The sequence below is a fragment of the Schistocerca nitens genome, chromosome 10 (assembly GCF_023898315.1).
Source record: "Schistocerca nitens isolate TAMUIC-IGC-003100 chromosome 10, iqSchNite1.1, whole genome shotgun sequence".
In the NCBI taxonomy this organism is placed as follows: domain Eukaryota; kingdom Metazoa; phylum Arthropoda; class Insecta; order Orthoptera; family Acrididae; genus Schistocerca; species Schistocerca nitens.
The window spans coordinates 126,516,838-126,540,773 of NC_064623.1; the positions used below are offsets into that span (position 1 = coordinate 126,516,838).

Consider the following 23,936-nt stretch of genomic DNA (forward strand, 5'->3'; position numbering starts at 1 on the left):
ACAAAACATGTGGCCCTTCTTTGAACTTACTCAATGGACTCTGTCAATCCTATCCGATTCAGATTCCACATTGCACAGCAATGCTCCAGAAGAGGGCGGACAAGTGTAGTGTAAGCTGTCTTTTTAGTAAACCTGTTACATTTCCTAAGTGTTCGGCCACTAAATTGCAGTCTTTGGTTTGCTTTCTCCACAACATTATCTATGTGATCGTTTCATTTTAAGTTATTTGTAATTGTAATCCCCATGTATTTAGTTGAGTTTACAGTCTTTAGATTTGCGTGATTCATCATGTAACTGAAATTTACCAGTGCCTTTTTTTTTAGTGTTCAAACAGATGACCTCTCACTTTCAATGATTTAGACTCAATTAACACTTTTTGCAACATACAGATACTGTGTGTCAATCATTTTGCAATTCATTTTGATCATCTGACGACATTACATGAAGCCAGATAACAGCACCATCTGTAAACATACCAGGAGTACTGCTGAGATTGTCTCCTAAATTGTTTATGTAGATCAGGAATTCTTCCTTGGGGAATGCCAGATATTACTTCCATTTTTACCTGATGACTTTCCGTCAATTATTACAAACTGTGACTTTTCTGACTGGACATCATGAATTCAGTCATACAACTGAAACAATACCCCATAGGCATGCAATTTAATTAGAAGTCACTTGTGAGGAACAATGTCAAAAGCCTTGTGGAAATCTAAAAACATGTGATCAATTTGATGTTAACTAATGAGGAGGTATTGAATAGAATTGGAGAGAAGAGAAATTTGTGGCACAACTTGACTAGAAGAAGGGTTCGGTTGGTAGGGCATATTCTAAGGGATCATCAATTTAGTATTGGAGGGCAGCGTGGAGGGTAAAAAATCGTAGGCGGAGACCAAGAGATGAATACACTAAACAGATTCAGAAGGATGTAGGTTGCAGTAGGTACTGGGAGATGAAGAACCTTGCACAGGATAGAGTAGCATGGAGAGTTGCATCAAACCAGTCTCTGGACCACAACAACAACACAATTTGACATCCCCTTTCAATAGCACTCATTATTTCGTGAGAATAAAGAGATGGTTGTGTTTCATAAGAATGATATTTTCTGAGGTTGTGTTGGCCATTTGTCAATAAATCATTTTCTTCAAAATTCCAAAATCAATGTTAGTGTTGTTGTTGACTTCACTCGAGAGACTGGTTTGATGCAGCTCTTCATGCTACTCTATCCTGTGCAAGCTTCTTCATCTCACAGTACCTACAGCAACCTACATTCTTCATAATCTGCTTAGTGAATTCATCTCTTGGTCTCCCACTACGACTTTTACCCTCCACGCTGCCCTCCAATACTAAATGGTGATCCCTTGATGCCTCAGAACATATCCTACCAACTGATCCCTCCCTGTAGTCAAGTTGCGCCACAAATTCCTCTTCTCCCCAATTCTATTAAGTACCTTCTTATTAGTTACATGATCTACCCATCTAATCTTCGGCATTCTTCTGCAGCACCAAATTTCAAAAGCTTCTATTCTCTTCTTGTCTAAACTATTTATTGTCCCATGTTTCACTTCCACACATGGCTACATTCCATACAAATACTTTCAGAAACGACTTCCTGACATTTAAAACTACACTCGATGTTAACAAATTTCTCTTCTTCAGAAACGCTTTCCTTGCAATTGTCAGTCTACATTTTATATCCTCTCTACTTTGACCATCATCAGTTATTTTGCTCCCCAAATAGCAAAACTCCTTTACTACTTTAAGTGTCTCATTTCCTAATCTAATTCCCTCAGCATCACCTGACTTAATTTGACTACATTCCATTATCCTCGTTTTGCTTTTGTTGATGTTCATCTTGTATCCTCCTTTCAAGGCACTGTCCATTCCATTCAACTGCTCTTCCAAGTCCTTTCCTGTCTCTGACAGAATTACGTCGTCATCAGTTAACCTCGAAGATTTTATTTCTTCTCCACGGATTTTAATACCTACTCTGCATTTTTCTTTTGTTTCCTTTACTGCTTGTTCAATATACAAATTGAATAACATCGGGGAGAGGCTACAACCCTATCTCACTCCCTTCCCAACCACTGCTTCCCTATCGTGCCCCCCGACTCTTTGACAGCCATCTGGTTTCTGTACAAATTGTAAATAGCCTTTCCCTCTCTGTATTTGACCCCTGCCACCTTCAGAATTTGAAAGAGAGTATTGCAGTCAACATTTTCGAATGCTTCCTCTAAGTATACAAATGCTGTCTGAAATTCTCTACAACCCCTGGTTCTTTCAGTTTATCCAGGTCCCATCTCCTTAAATTCCCACCTTTTTGCAGTTTCTTCAGTTTTAATCTGCAGTTCATAACCAATAGATTGTGGTCAGATTCCACATTTGCCCCTGGAAATGTCTTACAATTTAAAACCTGGTTCCTAAATCTCTGTCTCAGCATTATATAATCTATCTAAAACCTTCCAGTGTCTCCAGGCCTCTTCCAAGTACACAACCTTCTTTCATGATTCCTGAACGAAATGTTAGCTGTGATTAAGTTATGCTCTGTGCAAAATTCTACCAGGCGGCTTCCTCTTTCTTTCCTTACCTGCATTCCATATTCACCTACTACTTTTCTTCTCTTCCTTCCTATCAAATTCCAGTACCCCATAACTATTAAATTTTCATCTCCCTTCACTATCTGAATAATTTCTTTTATCTCATCATACATTTCATCAATCTCTTCGTCATCTGCAGAGCTAGTTGGCATATAAACTTGTACTACTGTGGTAGGCATGGGTCTTGTGTTTATCTTAGCTACAATAATGTGTTCACTGTGCTGTTCGTAGTACCTTACCCGCACTCCTATTTTTTTTATTCATTATTAAATCTACTGCTGCATTTCCCCTATTTGAATTTGTATTTATAACCCTGTATTCACCAGACCAGAAGAACTGTTCCTCCTGCCACCGAACTTCACTAATTCCCACTGTATCTAACCTTAATATATCCATTTGCGTTTTTAAATTTTCTAACCTACCTGCCCGATTAAGGGATCTGAAATTCCACGCTCCAATCTGTGGAATGCCAGTTTTCTTTCTCCTTATAACATCATCCTGACTAGTCCCTGCCCGGAGATCCAAATGAGGGACTATTTTACCTCCAAACTATTTTACCCAAGAGGACGCCATCATCATTTAACCATACAGTAAGGCTGCATGTTAATGTTACAAGGCCAGACCAGTCAATCATCCAGACTGTTGCCCCTGCAACTACTGAAAAGGCTCTTCAGGAACCACATGTTGATACCCCTCCATTGTAGTTGCACCTATGGTACGGTTATCTGTATCACTGAGGCACGCAAGCCTCACCACCAATGGCAAGGTGCATGGTTCATGGGGGGATGTTAGTGATATGGGTCTGCAATTCAGCAATTACTCCTACTTCCTTGCTTGAGTAGTGTACTATCTTTGACCTCCTCCTCCGCCTTTTCATCTTTGTTTCCCCACGTCCTCACAACAGGTAAGCCCTGTCACTCTGTGGTGCACGTGGCCCACCATTCCCTTATAATCTTCCCTCTGTCCTTCTGAGGAAGGAACCAACAGTTTCGAAAGCCGGGGTCGTGTCATATACTTTTATATGTGTCTAATTTCTGATTGCAAGTTTTTAAAACTAATCATGGCTAAGTTTGTGTTTTACAAATGACAAAGTTTATCTAATATAGTGGTGGGCTAACTATGGAACTCTAAGTAATCAACTAGTATTTTACACTACATTCCATAGGATCACCCCATTATTGTCACGGGATCATAAAATATTCCCATACATTACATGAATAATGATAATTTTCTGTATAAGATGTTAATGTGATATTACTGGCAGTGGGCCCAGAATAGTGAACCCAATGGTGATGGCTATAAATCAGTCTAGCATTCACCTGCAATGATTTTGAAGAACTACTTTAATCTCAAATCATGGGGGCTAGGACAAGGAACAATCCTGTATCTAGGGTAACAAGAACAATATTTGGAAAAATGCTTCATGCATTTCTTGTCACGATGGATTTGTATTTACTCTCCAGTTGTGACTACTTCATCCTTCGTCAACATCAGGAGTTAACTACAGGCTGTGAGGTACTTGATTTAACTGGAAGAATTACGTCACGGAGACATTGTGAAGTCACGTTACTTCCATGCCAGAGATTATGTCAATGTCTCTGATGAAAGCACATTAGTAGTGATGCTGATTTCATTAGATGGTAGAGAACAGCTGTTTTCTCTGTTGCCCCTCAGCATCAAGCACACATATCTGTTGTGACTCGCCGATCTTTCAAAGTGCCGCCACACAGTTACGCATGTCCTCTACACGCGGCGTTGTCTGCCAGCCACGCAGCAGCAGCACCACCTAAGCGGCCAGCCAGCCAGCGGCCACTAGAATCAACTCAGTTATGATTTGACTGTTAAAGTGTACACACGTCTTACTCTGTTTACTTGATCTGTGACTTTCATGTATTGCGTCTTCCTTGAAATATATTTGTTCAACTTGAAGTTCTAACAACTGGCGACAAGGATGGGATTTTTCTTTTCCATCGTTGACCCACATGTTTCCATGGCTACTTTAGAGCAACTATTGCAAGGTCTCATAGAACAGCACACGCTTCTCACAAATGCGATTCGTGATTTCATCACGGCATCAAATGTGGGGCGTCTCTCGTCGTTGTCTCTAACTCCTTTTCCTCCTTACGACGAGACGGCGGAAGACTGGTCTGATTACGAAAAAAGTCTTTGACAGCACTTCTTGGCATTTCATGTCGCAGACGAACAAACATGTAAGTCTCTGTTCCTTTCATGGATTTCACCTCAAATGTATCGGTTGTTGTTGCAATTGGCTCCTTTGAAAGATCCTGCTTCTTTGTCCTTTGCTGAAATGTGCTTACTTCTGTCCGTCTATTTTCAAAAGCAAACACATGTGGTAGCCTCTTGTGTCGCCTTTTATCGTTTTCAAAAACGACCGAATCAATCCTGTCGCGCCTGGGCTGCTGAACTTCATGGCCTCAGTAGAAAGTGTCAATCTGTTACTGAAGTTCACAAAGAGTCCTACGCCGATTCCATGGTACGGGATGCTATTATCCGATAGGCGCCCAACAAAGAAGTTAGGCAACGTGCCCTTCAGTTGGCAAATCCAACTCTAGATGAAGTCCTATCCATCGCTCAGTATTTTGAAATTTCTCGCGCTGCTGGAGCGCAAACAGAGGCATTGGGCAACGTCAGGGAAATACAACGTCTGTGCGATGTTGCCGAAGCGTGTGACGTGTCCCCGCCGACCGACGTGGCCGCAGTACGCTCCTGAGCGCAGCCTCGGCCTAACCGTAAACATACCTCTAAGAAACTGCAGCAAAACTCACGGCAACTTCCTTCATGTCCGCGGTGTTTTACGAAACTTTCACAAGAAGATTGTCCACAACGTTGGGCCGTGTGTCACAAATGCAAAAAAAAGGGTCATGTGTCATCCGTTTGCAAATCCGACCGCATACATGATGTTCATGAACATGACGCTGATTCTGATTCTGTGTTGTCTGTCAATTGTACTTCTTCCCTTTCAGGGAAGTTATTCCTCACTATCCAAATACTTGGTCGAGATGTTCGCATGCAGGTGGATACTGGTTCTGCTGCCACTATCATCAATTCTCAGACGTATCTTCAGTTGGGTTCTCCAATCCTGTTACCTGTCACTAGGCAATTACAGACTTACAATAAACAGAAGATTTCTCTTTTGGGACAATTTGATGCTGAGGTATCTTACAAATCTGTCGTTCGCACTGTTCCCATATTTGTGGTCGACCAGAGTAACGCGGAGAATCTTTTTGGTTTCGATGCCTTTCGCGTTTTTGGTTTCTCCATAGATGACTCTGTCAATATCGTCTCTGATGCTATTCCTTACGCTCAATTGGATTCCTTGTCGACGACATTCTCGTCCCTTTTTTCTCCTGGGTTAGGCCGTGCAAACGACTTTGAAGCTCATATCACGCTCAAACCCACTGCTCGGCATAAGTTTTTTCAGGCTCGGCCCATTCCTGTGGCCCTTCGTGATCAGGTCAAACGGGAGCTGGATCGTCTCACTGCTTCAGGGGTCTTGCTTCCTGTCACTTCCAGTGAGTGGTCCTCTCCTGTCGTCGTCGTTGCTAAGCCAAATGGTGATATTTGTCTCTGTGGCGATGTCAAAGCCACTGTAAATGCCCAATGCCTTATCGACAGTTACCCTATGCCTCGACCTTAAGAATTGTTCACTAAACTTGCTGGAGGCCAGTATTTTTCTAAACTTGACCTGTCAGAAACTTATCTTCAACTTCCTCTCGACGCTGCTTCCCGGCAGTTTCTGGTCCTTAACACGCCTTTCGGCCTCTATCAATACCAACAATTGCCATTCGGGATTGCCAGCGCCCCTGCTCTATTTCAGTGATTCTTGGAACAATTATTGCTCACTGTCCCTGGGTGTATAAATTACCAGGATGACATTGTTGTCAGTGGCTCCACCACTGATGAAAATCTTCAAAATCTCCGCACACTTTTTTGTCTTACAGACTGCTGGTCTTAAGTGTAATCTTCAGAAATCAAAATTTTTTCAGGCATCTATCACGTACTTGGGGTTTCAACTCTCTCGGGATGGTATTAGTCCGCTTCAGCAAACTGTCGCTGCAATCGATGCCCTTCCTCGCCCTACATCTGTTAAGGAGCTGCAGGCCTTCTTGGGGAAAATAGCATACTATCACAAGTTTTTACCGTGTGCTGCTTCGGTGGCTCAGCCGTTGCATCGCCTGTTGCATAAAAAGGTGCCTTTTCACTGGTCCGCATCATGCAATGCGGCTTTCCAAAAATTGAAGACTGCTGAAACAGGCCCCGTGCCTGGCTACTTATCGACCTGGTCAACATCTTGTTCTTGCCACGTACGCCTCTCAATACGGGGTTGGTGCAGTCCTTGCGCACCGTTTTTCTGACGGTTCTGAACAACCCATTGCTTATGCCTCCAAAACGCTCACGGATGCCCAACAAAAGTATTCTCAAATTGAAAAAGAAGCTTTGGCCATTATCTATGCTCTTCATAAGTTTGGTGTTTTTCTCTATGGATCCAAATTTCATCTTGTTACGGATCACAAACCACTTGTTTCCTTGTTTCATCCATCAACGTCACTTCGCGACAAGGCTGCACACCGCCTCCAGCGTTGGGCCCTTTACTTGTCTCATTTCAATTATGAGATTCATTTCCAGCCGACGGCTCAACATGCAAATGCTGATGCACTGTCTCGCCTTCCCATGGGTCCTGATCTGGCATTCGATAGGGACGAACTTTTGTGTTTCCACCTTGATGTTGCCGAGCAGCGGGTTGTGGACGGGTTCCCCATCACTGGGGACAGGCTGGCGGCTGCTACGAGTTCTGACCCTACCCTCTCCCGGGTTTTACGCTGTATTCAGAAGGGTTGGCCAGATCGTCTGTCCGCTAAGACTTCTGATCCGTTGTGGAACTACTACGCTTTGCGTTACTGCCTCACGGCTAAGGATGGTGTTATCCTCCTTTCCACCAAAAATGCTTCGCCGCTTGTTGTGGTACCTGCATCTTTGCGTGCTTTGGTCTTGCGTCTCCTTCACCAAGGGCACTGGGGTGTCTCTCGCACAAAATCTCTGGTGCGCCGCCATGTATACTGGCCTGGCATCGCCTCTGAAATCACACACATGGTCGCTGCCTGCGGCCTTTGTGCGTCACAGGCCGCCGCCCTGAAGTCATCTTTGTCACCGTGGCCTTCATCTGAGAAGCCCTGGGAGCGTATTCATGCTGACTTCACGGGACCTTTTTTAGGTACTTATTGGCTTCTCGTTATTGACGACTACTCTAACTTTCCTTTCATTGTCCGTTGCACGTCGCCTACCACCGCAGCAACCACCAATGCTCTAGCTCTCATTTTCTCTTTGGAAGGCCTTCCCTCTAATCTTGTTACTGATAATGGTCCGCAATTTGCCTCTTCCGATTTTGCAGATTGTTGTGGCTGTCACGGCGTCATGCATGTCACGGCCCCTCCGTTCCATCCACAATCAAACGGTGAGGCTGAAAGACTGGTCCGCACATTTAAGGCTAGGATGCGGAAACTCCTGACTTCTTCTGCTGCTGCTGATGATGATGATGTGCTTCTCAAATTTCTGACTTCTTACCGTTTCACCCCCATGGACGACCACAGCTGGGCTGAGCTCTTACATGGCCGACAGCCCCGCACACTACTTCATCTTCTGCGGCCTTCCACTTCACAGCCGCGGGTGCCTTCGCTTGACCAGTTCACCGACGACGACCTCGTATGGGTATGGGGATATGGCAGGCGGCCAAAATGGAGTCCTGGCCGCGTCTTACGACACCGTGGCCAACGCCTGTATGAAAGCCAGACGGACACCGGTGTTGCAGTGCGTCATTCGGACCAGCTTTGGCCTCGTGTGCCGGCAACACCTGTTCCGGATGCCACTACATCACCGTCGGCTCTACCTGACGCTCGAGATAGTGGAATCTCTCATTACTCACAATGCAGTCCTCTCACCATCATATCGGTGCCAGCACAAGAACTGACATGACCAGGAGATGTGCCCATGCAGGAACAAGATGACCATCATCTGTCGGAGCAACTCTACTCGCCTCCTTCTCCTACGGATGCTGACACATCGCCCATTTCTCCTGTTATAACAACCGGACTTGCCGCAACGGGCAGATTGGTGCACGGGGCCCCAGCAGAATCGACCCCTACGTCTCCTGTCATCTCAACCTGTTATCATCGGGGACACTTCCATCCGTACGGGAAGCCTCCTCCTTGAGACTTTACAGCCAGTCAAACAATACCTATGGACGTTAGCAATCTACAGGCCACTTCCATCAAGACCTGTGCAAAAACTTCAAAGGGGGGAAAAGTGTTGTGACTCGCCAATCTTTCAAAGTGCCGCTGCGCAGTTACGTGCGTCCTCTACATGCGGCGCTGTCTGCCAGCCAAGCAGCAGCAGCGCCACTTAAGCGGCCAGCCAGCCAGCGGCTGCTAAACTCGGACTCAGTTATGATTTGACTATTAAAGTGTACACACGTCTTACTCTGTTTATTTGATCTGTGACTTTGATGTATTGCGTCTTCCTTGAAATATATTTGTTCAACTTGAAGTTATAACAATATCCACCACATCTCTAAGGCTATAGCAACTGTGCTGGTTAAAGTTGTTCCACATTGATCACAGAATCCCAAGTTTCTTTGATGATATAATCTTAGTAGGTACATGCACAGGATAATATTTCCAGTTCTCCGAACATGAGGCTGTCCTCAGCACTAGCACATACATCAGAATCTCGTTATTTCGTGTAGCATCGATGCTCTGCGCAGCATTCTGAAATGGTTCGTATTGATTGAATGCTACTCATTCATGAGGAATTGTATGAATTCCAGGAACACTGAGGGCAAAATTATCTTTTATTGGGTGGTTGGAAAATGGTTTCAATGCCATGTCTGCCCAGGACTCTACCTATTTTATTTACAGTAGCCCCGAAGACAGTGCAGAATGCGATAGGCTGGTCACCTTCTGGTGACTGTATCTCTGTTTTTTTTTTCTTTCTTTTTTTTTTCTCTCTCTCTCGACAGGACTAACTTCAATCTCGCGCACTGATAAAATTATTTGACTGGACAATAAAAAATCTATTCACCAAGTGCTGTCAAAACACACACATAAAAGACTGTTGTGATTGGCAAGCTTTCGGAGCCTGTGGCTCTTTCTTCACACAGAAGGGTTGAAGGGGAAGGAAGAAGGGTGAAGGAAAAAGACTGGAGAGGTGTAGGAAAGGAGTAGATTTTGGGAAAGCCCGCCCAGAACCATGGGTCAGGGGAGACTTACAATACGGGATGAGAAGGAAAGACTGAAATGAAATGAAATGTCGTGTGGTTAGCTATTTCCCTATAACGCCACTCTTGGACAGCATGCAGGAAAAATGAACAGTTAAAACCTTTTTGTGTGAGCTCTGATTTCTATTATTTTACTGCAATGATCATTTCTCCATATGTAGGTGGGTACCAAAAAAATATTTTCACACTCAAAGAGGAGAAAGTTAGCAATTGAAATTTTGTGAAAAGAACCTGCCACAATGTAAATTGCCTTTGTTTTAACAATTCCAGCCCAAACTTGCACATCATATCCATGACAATATCTTCTCTATTTCACAACAATACAAAATAAGCTGCCCTTCCTTGAACTTTTTCAATGTTCTCTGTTAGTTCTATTTGATGTCATTTCCACACCACACAGCAATATTCCAGAAGATAATGGACAAGTGTAGCGTAGGTGGTCCCTTTGGGAAGCCTGTTGCTTATTTACGTGTTCTGCCAATAAATTACACTGTGCAAAACTTTTATTGTTCAGTCCAAAAAAGTTTTCCCCACAACATTAATTATGTAAACATTCCAGCTTAAGTTATTTATAATTTTAATCTCTAAATATTTGGTTGGATTCTCAGCCTTTACATTTGCGTGATTTAACACTTAATCTGTCATCTTAACGAGCCTACAAAAACTGGAAAATTATAAATCATTAACCCTTGCCAACACATTAATATAAAGTATAAGAAGTCTATTACAAACACTTACTTAACACTGCTACTGGTTTAACAAATGTCACATCATCTTCACAGAATCACATGTTGTCCAAAAATATACATATTCTATATTATAATTATGTAATATACATACACAATATATCATTTTAAACACAATTCACAGTTGGCTGATAGTGCAATGTGCTTTTGATCTGTCTTTCGCCATAATCATTCTAACACAAGGCAGCTTCAAAACGGGTTAACTCAGCTGACAAACTTTCAGTGTCTGAGATGATGTGGGCCCTATGAACCAAGGTACAAAGCATGAAGGTTCATGTCATCTCAGACCCAGAAAGTATGTCAGCTGAGTTAGCCTGTCTCAAAGACACTTTTTGTCAGAAAGGTGATACTGAAAGAAGGATTAAACAAACATTGTGCTTTCACCAACAGTGAATCTGGTAGGCGATGCTAATAACAAAGTGGCATCAAAGTCTACGGCCTTTTTACCTTACACAGGAACCATTTCAACAGAACTGGTTACTTTCTGAGGAGATATGATGAGAAATGTGTCTTTCAACCACCATATAAGATTAGGGCACTTTTGGGATTCGTAAAGGATGATCTTGCTTTGTGCAAGGCAGATGTCTATTGTATTCCTTGCAGTTGCGGCATGCCATTTATTGGTTGCAGGACCATAGTGAACTGGTGAATCGAACATAAGCATCACACATGCTTACAACAACCAAGCAAATCTGCTATTGCAGAACACTGCCTTGGCAATGGCCATCCTATGGAATATAAAAACACAGAGATTCTGGCATTCCAGCTATTGTGATAGTGTTGTTAAGAAAGCAGTTGAAATAAATTAGCAAGTGACCTTATAAATAGAGATGGAATGTCTTGCTTCAATTATGCATTGAATCTCACTCTATAACTGGTCAAACAACAGGGGGACAGAATTAATGCTACCTCACCCGCCAGTTATCATCATCATCATCATCATCATCATCATCATCATCATCTTCATCACAGTATGGAAGCACTGTTTGTATAGCCATTCAAACATCTGTTTTACAGTTGCTATGTTACAGTACATAAAGTTAAGTTTGAATAAGGAACCAGAATTGGCGCTCAGGCAAATTATGCGAATTGATTAATTCCTTTTGGAAAAGATTTTTATTGTGCTGAAATTAATGCTCAGCTAAAGGCACTGTTCGAATTTTAACATACAAAAACAGTCACTGTTTGGATTTCAAGTAAGACTGATAGTCCAAATTTGGTCCACCGGTGTATCGAACCTTGGTCTAAGATAAGTTTTAACTGTTCGAAAAAAAACTCTTGCTTCGTTTGGATTTTACATGCAAAAAACACATTTTTCTGGTAGGTTTTGGAAGGGTGCCACACTTCTATATGTAAAAATCAATACAAACTTTGCACAAAGGTAGACAAATGGGTAATGTCAAAACGATATTTTTTAATCCAGTAAACTTTATCTGTTGTCAAGATATAATGGTTTAAAGTTGAGTTAAATGTAGCATGTAAAATTCATTCTAATGGGAATTGAATGTGTGGAAATGGTTTAAAGTGAATCAAATAAATAAAAAATGCATTCTTCAATAAAACTGAAAATTTGCTTTCAAAAAATCTAACTTCACTCACATTTTATGGGCAAAAAGCACGTTTTTGTGAGCTTTTTACATGTGCTGCTTGTCTGTTTTCAACTTGTGCGAATCAATTAAAATTTTGTAATAAGGTAGACAAATACATCTAATTAATGGTTATTTTTTTTATTTTGTGAAAGTTTTACCCATTGCCACGATGTAAGTACCAATGTTTAAAAGACAATAAAAAAAACCTACACTGGATCACTCACCGCCCCTGACAACTGAACTCTACATTAGTTGCCAGGGGATTGCAGTCCAAGGTCAAAATTATGGCAGAGTAAAAGTTGGGAACCAGAATAAAAATGATCCTATCATAGCACAAAAAAAGGAGAGTATATCCTGGACAGAATTAGGGATGTAGAGGAGGGCAACTGGCTTTTCAAGTTATCTGGCAGCTTCAAAGATATTTAAATCAAAACGTCTTGACATATTTGCACTTTTTAATGAGATAACCTTACCTTCCTTGTGCAGTGAGCTCTCTTAAGACTCATCTCATTAGATGTATGGTGAACAAACAGACACAAATCTGTGTGCTTCTAGAGAGTGGGATGTGTTTATAATAGGAAGTATCTTAAGAGTCGTGGTTATCTACCGTACTTTATAGATCATAAGATGCTACGGACTCTAAGATGCACCTTACTTTTCAAGCAATTATTTAGAAAAATAACATTTTCACCATTTTTATTATTAGACTGCAAAACCAGACTAAAAAAAATTCTTAGTTTATAAAACAAAACTGACCTTTAAAATCCCTGAAAATTATCATCTGAACTTTCTTCTTCTTCCTTTTTGTTGTCCTTTTTATATATAATATGGTCTTCACTGCTATTGGAAATGTCATTTCTGCTGCATTTTTTGAGCTTTCTCTCAATCTAGACCACGACTGTTTTATCCATTGACACACTTGTTTGACTGTAGGTCATTTTACAGCTCCCTTCGGGGGTGAATTTATGTTGGGTTTCATCCATCATCCATTTGTTCCATTCCTCTCTCATGTACACTTTAACTGGTTTATTTACTGAGACAACAAGGGCTTGTTTATTTATCAAGACATCAAGATGTTGCAACTGTGAAGTATGTCCTCCTGGAATAACAGCAAGTTCTGTATTTCCCTGTCTCAATTTATGTTTCACAGAATTTTTCAAATCACTACCAAAATGATCTAGCACAACAAGAGAACTCATCTTCAATAAAGCAAACAACACCACCTGGTGGTATTTCAGATGGTTTTGGCATTGTTTTGCACTTGAAAATGATCACTGGCTTAAGTTTAGTACCATCAGCACAACATGAAAGGACAACAGCATAGTGTACTTTTTCATGTCCACTTGTTTTTATAGTTACAGTTTTAGTACCTTTCATGGCAACAGTTCTGTTACTTGGCTCATCAAATGTCCGACGAGTTTCATCCACATTCATCTTTTGGCTTATTTCCACACTGGTTTTCTTTTGATGCTGAATAACAAAGAAATGGGAAGATAATATTTTCTCTTCATACTCTTGTGGCATTTTCTGAGATACTTTGGTTTTGGTTCTCAAGTTAAGTCCATGACACTTCATAAACTTGAAACACTAACCAACTCCACCCTTAAAGTCTGTTACGTTCCACTGTAGCACTAGCTTACAAGGCGTATTTGAATCATTTTTGTATTAATGCCAGTGCCATGTTGATAGTGTCCTTGAATCCATTGCAATATGTCATCATCTAGTTTTGGCCATTTTGCATTCAGTCCAATATTTGCACATTTTGTCTCCCTCATTTTTTTCAGTTATTCTTTACTAGCCTGCCAATCACAAGTGGTTTTTTTCTATTGGTGGAGGGCAGAAATGCCACTCAGTGGCTCTGATTCCATGTTCTGCAAATGGTCTTACTTTCAATTTATATCTCGCATCATATGAATATCTTTAAATTTTCTCCATTACGAAACTAGCTACTAACAAAAATACTGTATTGTTACCAATTACACAAATCACGTTCAATTTAAGTTCACTGGCACTGTAGACTGTAACGACGCATCACAGGCTAGACAGTGTTCTGGGTTTGTGATGGCGGGGTGGGGCAGGAGGGAGACAGTGTTAACTAGCTTGTGAATCCCCTCAACTCATGTTCATCATATCAGTGCACTGTTGCTACCAGTTGAATCCAATGTTGCCACATAGAGAGAGGTTTCCCTCGGCATCAGGAATATATGGCCATTTTTAAACTGCCGGGAATTTTAAATCAAACGCTGGAGATTTTTATATTAATTTCAATATAAGAAGCACCTGAATTTTGGAGGCAATTTTTCACAGAAAAAATGTGTTTTACAGTCCGTACAATATGGTATAATAGGAAGTATCCCGGAGTAGGGATGCATACATTCTTAACTTTAATGACACATTGTGTCATACTACACTATATGACAAATACCATGTTGGATGACATGATGGCAAGTGTTATGTTACAGGACATGACATCATGTATAATATTACTTTACTTGACATGATACATTATATTACATGACACGGATACTAATATCAATACGTCAAAAAGCACAAATATGTCAAGATGATTTGATTTATGTGTCTTTGCAACTGCCTAATACGTCAAAAAGCTTGTTCATATTCTTTACAACCCTAACTCTGATGAGGACATATTCGCCTGTTTTTGGGCTATGATAGGAGCATTCTTCATTCTGGTAAATCTTTAACTACACTATGACTGGATGATTATCAAGCTTTTGCCAGATGTAACTCTTGGTGTACAATATATCTTCAAATTCACTGTGTCAGTTATATAAAAAAAATATCAGCTATACAATTTTGTCACCTATTGGATAAATTTCTGCCAACAAAGATGTGTGTGTGTGTGTGTGTGTGTGTGTTGTTTTCCCACATACCGAGGTATTAAATTTCATGCACAGCGCTCTCTCATTGCATTTTAACCTTGAAAATAATGGGGTGTGCACCTGTCAAAATATCGGTATCGTCAAAGAAGTCACATGGCTGTATTCCCATAAGTTATTTGAAGAACAATATTTTCTGGATTCCATCAGTTTTAGTATATCATAGTTATTTCACAACTGAAATCACTAAGTATCCTTGCAGACAGAATAAAGCTTGTCTACAGGAAAGGTCTCTACTTGAGCATGAAAGTAGGACATTTTCCTACAACTGCCACCAGTTCTCGAGAGAGCTCATTCAAAATGTATGCTGCAAAGTGATACACATTTTAAAAAAACAAAGCAACTGTTCCCTCCCTTCCTCCCCGCACACAAACTGCTCCTCTGTCTTGCATTAACTCCATGGATGTACCTGCTTCCTTCACACAACCCATTTAATTAGAAAGCAGGAGTTTATCCTTCACACAAGAAACCTTATTAGAAAGTATATGTTCTATGGCATGAGTGAAAGTATTCTCAGCTCATCAAATAGTGGTCTACATAAGGTTATTCAATTAACACCATATATTTGACAATGGGAAGTCTTCGGTGGAATATAAATAATGGAAGGAATAAGATGACGATACAAGATATGGCTGAGGCAGTTGGCAGCTGATAAGCACACGAATGAGACTGAAAATTTCACCTAGCATTCTGACAACCTCTTTCTTCCAAGCTAACTAACACAGACACGGCATACACACATTCGATGACATTATTTTGAGCGACTACAGTGTACCGTTGCTGCAACTTGATTGCAGCGAAGAATTGTGTAGGGTAGAGCAGGACGGAGAAGAAGATGCCAAAAAGCTTAGCAATGTCTTCAGTCACGTTCATATGTCTATTGACCACTCAGTGCCTCAACTGCATTGTTACCTCTACTCCTTTCATTACTTCGATTCTATCCAGATGACACTTCTCGGACCAAAAGTCACCTCTGTGCCCGACCTGACTTCCTCCAAAATATTATTTCATTTGACACCAGGAGATGAGAATATGCTAAGTACAAAATTTATCCTCAATGGACATGAGGAAAATTGTAGGGCTTGTTGAACGGAATGAACAATTTAATGAGCACATACTTTAGATTTGAGGTACACTGAAGAAGGATGAAAGTAATGACGAGTAGAGAAATGAGAATGGCAACAAACTTAACACCAAAATTGGTTACCATTAAGTAGACAAACGGAAGGATTTTTGTCGTGCCTATCTGTGACTCAGCATCTCTGCTATTTGGTGAGGGAAAACTTTCCTTCTCATAATATTGTTACATTCCATTAAGGAATTTCCATTATTTGATATTTGAAACAAAATAATACAACGGACAGAGTAAGGAGGACCGAAAAGCAGACTGCTACAAGCAAGAGGGCTTTCCATGCCAAAAGAAGTCTGCTATTATCAAACAGTGGACCTTAATTAGTGGAAGAAATTTCTGAGAATGTACATTTATGGTACAGCATTGTATAGATGTGAATCACGAATTGCGAGAAATACGGAAGAGAGGAGAGTCGAAATATCTAAAATGATGTGCTATAGAAGGATGATGAAAATTAGGTGAACCTATTTAACAAGAATTGAGGAGCCTCTTTGCAGAATCAGCAAGGAGAGGAACAGGTGTAACACTGACAAGAAGAAGTGGTGGGGTGATTGGACTTGTGCTAAGACATCACGGAATAACTTTCGTGGTGATTGAGGGAGATGTAAAGGGTAAAAACTGTAGGGGAAGATAGAGATTGCAATACACTAAACAAACACAAGGGTCATTTAAAAAGTTCATTGAATAGAATACAAACAAATGACTTCCTTCAAGAACAAATTACTTACTTCAGTGAAACTTCATTTTTCAATGTAGTCCCCCAGTACACTAATTCGCTCATTCCAACAATGTTCCAGTGCCCCAATCCCAACCCAAAAGTCAGATTCCTACAGACCGTAAAATACCTATTGACTCTGGCTGTCCGTTCTCTGTTTGAAGAGTGTCTCCATCCACTGAGAAAAATTTTGAGCTTCGGGAAGAGAGGATGTCTGATGGAGTCAAATCAGGTGAATAAGGCAGCTATGGCAACAATTCGTATCTTAATTTGTGTATTACCAGAGCAATGATATTTGTGTGTGGGCGTGCATTGTTTCAAAGAAAGATTACTTTCTTCCTTGCCAAACCTGGTCTTTTTCACTTACCTTTTGGTGTAGTAGATCCAGGAGATTAGCATAATATTGTCTCGAAATTGTTTAATGGGTGAGAAGACAATCTATAAGCAGAGTCCCTTCCACATCCCAGGAAACTGACACGGCCTTCCCGGAAGACCATATTTCCTTTGCTTCCCTTGGTGGTGGTGAACCAACACATTTCCACTGCCTTGACTATTGTTTTGTATCTGCCATAGAGCAGCGAACCCACGTTTACCTGTGGCCATAAACTGGCGCAAACAATCTTGTCGGTTACTCTGAAAACTGGTCAAACCTTGTTTGGACATTTCCATTCTGAAGCATTTCTGATCCTGCATCAATATTTGCGGCACCGGATCTAGCAGATGATTTTCTCATATCTAGTTCCACTGTTAAAATGTGATAAGCCCACTGAGATGACATCCCTACAGCTTCAGCAATTTCTCGTACTTTGAGTCAGCAATCCTCCGTGACCATTTTATGCACTTTTGCAATAATTTCAGGGGTAGTGGCACATTCTGGCAGACCACTATGCAGATCATCATGTAAGATGTCCTGACCAAATTTAAACTCATTTGTCCACTTGACAGCAGTTCAATACAAAGAAGAGCAGCCCCCATTGTGTTCTGAAAACTGTCATGGATTTCGTTTGCTTCCACACCTTGCTTTACATAGTACTTAATCACTGCTCAAATCTTGATTTTTTAATTTTTTTTTTTTCCATCTTCACATATCACTACACAGGAACAACCACAGGGAGATGTCCGCATTACAGATCTCTGTCAAGAGCACTGACGTGTCACGAGTTTATTCTTAGAGGATAAACTATTATTACATGGGAAACTCATTGTGTTAGCACTAATTCCACAAACTTTCACATTGCCCTCATAATGGAAGACACTGGATGCAAGTGCAATTTCGAGATGAAGTGTTTGCCACAGGAGAGGGATACTGATGAGAGGAACAGAAAAAATCTTAACTGCATCAAAGGTGCTGCAATTAATCTGGCAATATACAGTGGTGTTTGAAAGCAGTCATTAAAATCAAGCATGATACATACAGCTGCATATAGTTGCATACACAGGTTGGTCCCCTTTGCTCTCGGTCAGGACTGGAATAGGAAGTGCTGGGGAGTAGATTGGACAAGTCTTGCACCTCGGTCTTCCAGAGGGAGATGATGCCTGTGGCAAGGAGTTGGAATTGGGAATGCGAGTGGCACAGGGCTGGACTAGGATGTTGTGGAGATTGGATGGGCGATGGAACACCACTTTAGTTAGGGTAAGAAGGGTCTCGGGTAGGATGACCCTCATTTCAGGGCGTGACGATAGGTAATCAAAACGCTGACAGAGGCTCGCCGCCTGGGGATGGCATATCTGCAGTGACAGGAACTCCCTTGCCCAGTATGCCAAAGGTCTTACCAAGGCCTTCACAAGCGAGCACTATCCCCAAACACAGTTCACAAACAGATCTCCCATGCCATTTCCCCATACACCCCAATTCTCCCACCACCCCGAAGAACCAGCTACAAAGGTGAGCTCCCTTTTCACCCAATACCACCTTGGACTGGACCAACTGAACCACGTTCTTCCTCGGGGCTTTGATAACCCTGAAATGAGGGCATCCCACCCAAGATCCTTCTCACCTCTCCTAAAGCATTGTTCCATTGCCCATCCAACCTCCATAATGCCTTAGTCTGTCCCTATCCCATTCCAAATCTCATCCCCTTGCCACAGGGATCATATCCTTGTGGAAGATATAGGTGAAAGACTCGTCAAATCTGCCCACCAGGCACTTCCTATTCCAGTCCTGTTACAGGCTTATCTTACCCTATCAAAAGCCGGACCACCTGTGAAAGCAGCCATATCATATACCAGCTCTGCTCCAATCATCGCACCGCTTTTTATACTGGTATGACTACCGACGAGTTGCCCGCCAGGATGAACAGCTACTGCCAAACTGTGGCCCAGAGCAAAATAGACCACCTTGAGGCACAATATGAAGCTGAACATAAAATGCTCGATTTCAACGGCTGCGTCACAACCACGTCATCTGGATCTTCCCTTCCACCACCAGTTTTCTTGAACTGCGCAGATGGGAGTTACCCTTGCAACACATTCATCACTCCCGATATCTGTTACCCCAGCTTCAACCTGTGGTAACGTGCTGTACCCCCACACCTCTCACCCAACAGTTTCCGCCTCCCTCTGTCCTATCACCTTCTCCTTACTCATGTCCCCTCAACTTTACTGTGTGCCATCCTCTGCCGATGCACCCAACTGGTTGTGCCTGTCTGCAACTCAACGTGTCATCTTTACGGTGAGTAGCAATCTATCCTTTTCCTAAGATTATTTTAGCTTTTTATACAACTGAATCTATCAAAATTCTTCCATATAGTATGACATGTAAAATGGTACAAGTTGTTCAACATTCTGAGGAAAATAGGAGTAAGCTATAGTGAAATATGGGTAATATGCAATATATACATGAACCACGCAACTTGCCATTGATGGGGAGGCTTGCGTGCCTCAGTTATACAGATAGCTGTACCGTAGGTGCAACCACAATGAAGGGGTATCTGTTGAGAGGCCAGACAAACGCGTGGTTCCTGAAGAGGGGCAAGCAGCCTTTTCAGTAGTTGCAGGGGCAACAGTCTGGATGATTGACTGATCTGGCCTTGTAACACTAACAAAAATGGCATTGCTGTGCTGGTATTGCCAACGGTTGAAAGCAAGGGGAAACTACAGCCGTAATTTTTCCCGAGGGCATGCAGCTTTACCGTATGGTTAATGATGATGGCTTCCTCTTGCGTAAAATATTCCGGAGGTAAAACAGTCCCCCATTCGTATCTCCGGGCGGGGACTACTCAAGAGGACGTCGTTATTATGAGAAAGAAAACTGGCGTTCTACGGATCGGAGCGTGGAATGTCAGATCCCTTAATCGGGCAGGTAAGTTAGAAAATTTAAAAAGGGAAATGGATAGGTTAAAGTTAGATATAGTGGGAATTAGTGAAGTTCGGTGGCAGGAGGAACATGACTTTTGGTCAGGCGAATACAGGGTTATAAATACAAAGTCAAATAGGGCTAATGCAGAAGTAGGTTAAATAATGAATAAAAAAAATAGGAATGCAGGTAAGCTACTACAAACAACATACTGAACGCATTATTGTGGCCTAGATAGACACAAAGCCCACGCCTACTACAGTAGTACAAGTTTATATGCCAACTAGGTCTGCAGATGAAGAAATTGAAGAAATGTATGATGAAATAAAAGAAATTATTCAGATAGTGAAGGGAGACGAAAATTTAATAGTAATGGGTGACTGGAATTCGGCAGTAGGAAAAGGGAGAGAAGGAAACATAGGTGAATATGGACTGGGGGTAAGAAATGAAAGACGAAGCCGCCTGGTAGAATTTTGCACAGAGCATAACTTAATCATAGCTAACACTTGGTTCAAGAATCATAAAAGAAGGTTGTATACATGGAAGAATTCTGGAGATACTAGTAGGTATCAGATAGATTATATAATGGTAAGACAGAGATTTAGGAACCAGGTTTTAAACTGTAAGACATTTCCAGGGGCAGATGTGGACTCTGACCACTATCTATTGGTTATGAACTGTAGATTGAAACTGAAGAAACTGCAAAAAGGTGGGAATTTAAGGAGATGGGACCTGGCTAAACTGAACCAGACGTTGTACAGAGTTTGTACAGAGTTTCAGGGAGAGCGTAAGGGAACAACTGACAGGAATGGGGGAAAGAAATACAGTAGAAGAAGAATGGGTAGCTTTGAGGGATGAAGTAGTGAAGGCAGCAGAGGATCAAGTAGGTAAAAAGACGAGGTCTAATAAAAATCCTTGGGTAGCAGAAGAAATATTGAATTTAATTGATGAAAGGAGAAAACATAAAAATGCAGTAAATGAAGCAGGCAAAAAGGAATACAAAGGACTCAAAAATGATATCGACAGGAAGTGCAAAATGGCTAAGCAGGCATGGCTATAGGACAAATGTAAGGATGTAGAGGCTTATCTCACCAGGGGTAAGATAGACACTGCCTACAGGAAAATTAAAGAGACCTTTGGAGAAAAGAGCTCAGATGGTAACCCAGTTCTAAGCAAAGAAGGGAAAGCAGAAAGATGGAAGGAGTATATAGAGGATCTATACAAGGGCGATGTACTTGAGGACAATATGGAAATGGAAGAGGATGTAGATGAAGATGAAATGGGAGATACGATACTGAGTGAAGAGTTTGACAGAGCACTGAAAGACCTGAGTCGAAATAAGGCCCCGGGAGTAGACAACATTCCATTAGAACTACTGACGGCTTTGGGAGAGCCAGTCCTGACAAAACTCTACCATCTGGTGAGCAAGATGTATGAGATAGGCGAAAGACCCTCAGACTTCAAGAAGAATATAATAATTCCAATACCAAAGAAAGCAGGTGTTGACAGATGTGAAAATTACCGAACTATCAGTTTAATAAGTCACAGTTGCAAAATACTAACACGAATTCTTTAGAGACGAATGGAAAAACTAGTAGAAGCCGAGCTCGGGGAAGATCAGTTTGGATTCTGTAGAAATATTGGAACATGTGAGGCTATACTGACCCTACGACTTATCTTAGAAGAAAGATTAAGGAAAGGCAAACCTACGTTTCTAGCATTTGTAGACTTAGAGAAAGCTTTTGACAATGTTGACTGGAATACTCTCTTTCAAATTCTGAAGGTGGCAGGGGTAAAATACAGGGAGCGAAAGGCTATTTACAATTTGTATAGAAACCAAATGGCAGTTATAAGAGTTGAGGGGCATGAAAGGGAAGCAGTGGTTGGGAAGGGAGTGAGACAGAGTTGAAGCCTCTCCCCGATGTTGTTCAATCTGTATATTGAGCAAGCAGTGAAGGAAACAAAAGAAAAATTCAGAGTAGGTATTAAAATCCATGGAGAAGAAATAAAAACTTTGAGGTTTGCTAATGACATTGTAATTCTGTCAGAGACAGCAAAGGACTTGGAAGAGCAGTTGAACCGAATGGATAGTGTCTTGAAAGGAGGATATAAGATGAACATCAACAAAAGCAAAACGAGGATAATGGAATGTAGTCGAATTAAGTCGGGTGATGCTGAGGGAATTAGATTAGGAAATGAGACACTTAAAGTAGTAAAGGAGTTTGCTACTTGGGGAGCAAAATAACTGATGATGGTCGAAGTAGGGAGGATATAAAATGGAGACTGGCAATGGGAAGGAAAGCGTTTCTGAAGCAGAGAAATTTGTTAACATCGAGTATAGATTTAAGCATCATGAAGTCGTTTCTGAAAGTATTTGTATGGAGTGTAGCCATGTATGGAAGTGAAACATGGACGATAAATAGTTTGGACAAGAAAAGAATAGAAGGTTTCGAAATGTGGTGCTACAGAAGAATGCTGAAGATTAGACGGGGAGACCACATAACTAATGAGGAGGTATTGAATAGGACTGGGGAGAAGAGAAGTTTGTGGCACAACTTGACTAGAAGAAGGCATCGATTGGTAGGACGTGTTCTGGGGCATCAAGGGATCACCAATTTAGTATTGGAGGACAGCGTGGAGGTAAAAATCGTAGAGGGAGACCAAGAGATGAATACACCAAGCAGATTCAGAAGAATGTAGGTTGCAGTAGGTATTGGGAGATGAAGAAGCTTGCACAGGATGGAGTAGCATGGAGAGCTGCATCAAACCAGTCTCAGGACTGAAGACAACAACAACAACAATACAAGGACCAAGAGTTAAAAATTAGAATGGAAGACTAAGAGTGAAATGCTCAGATTAAATTGGTGTAAGACAGAGATGCAGTCTTTTGTCTCTGCTGTCGAGCATATACATCGAAGAAGCAATTACAGAAAGAAAAGGAAGATTCAAGAGTGGGATTAAAATTTGGAGTGAAAAGACATTAAAGAGAAGATATCACACTGCTATCCTGAGTGAAATTGAGGAATAAATGTAAGGCCTGATGAATGGAATGAATCATCTCATGAATACAGAATGTGGATTGAGAGTAAACTGAAGAAAGACAAAAATAACAAGGAGCAGCAGTAATGAGATTGGGAATAAACTAAATATAAAAATCGGTGACCACAAAGCAAGTGAAGTTAAGGAATTCTGCTACCTGGGAAGCAAAATAACACAGCAGGCAAAATAAGGACAACATAAAAAGCAGATTAACACAGACCAAGATAGCACTCCAACCCAAGAGAATTCTCTTAGTAACAAACATCTGCCTTAATTTGAGGAAAAAATTTCTGAAAATGTACATTTGGAGCACAGCATTTTATAGTAGTAAATCACAAACTGTGGGAAATCCTGAACAGAAGAGAATCAAAGCATTTGAGACAGAAAGACATTGAAAAATTAGGTGTACTGGTAAGGTACAGAATGAGGAGATTCCCTGTAGAATCAACGAACAAAGAAATATTGGAAAACGCTGACAAGATAAAGGACAAGAAGATGGCACATGTGTTGAGAGATCAATGAATAACTTCCATGCTATTAGAAGGAGCAGTACAGAATAAAAACTGAAGGGGAAGACAAAGATTGGAATGAAGCCAACAAATAATTGAGGACTTCACATGCAAGTACTACTC

At 41.3% G+C, this 23,936-nt stretch overlaps 1 protein-coding gene across 3 annotated transcripts in view; it reads right to left on the reverse strand.

Moving 5' to 3' along the window:
- Window positions 1–23,936, reverse strand: part of LOC126210462 (uncharacterized) — an 86,669-nt gene that overhangs the window by 52,013 nt on the left and 10,720 nt on the right. The gene's annotated exons all lie outside the window — the stretch shown is intronic.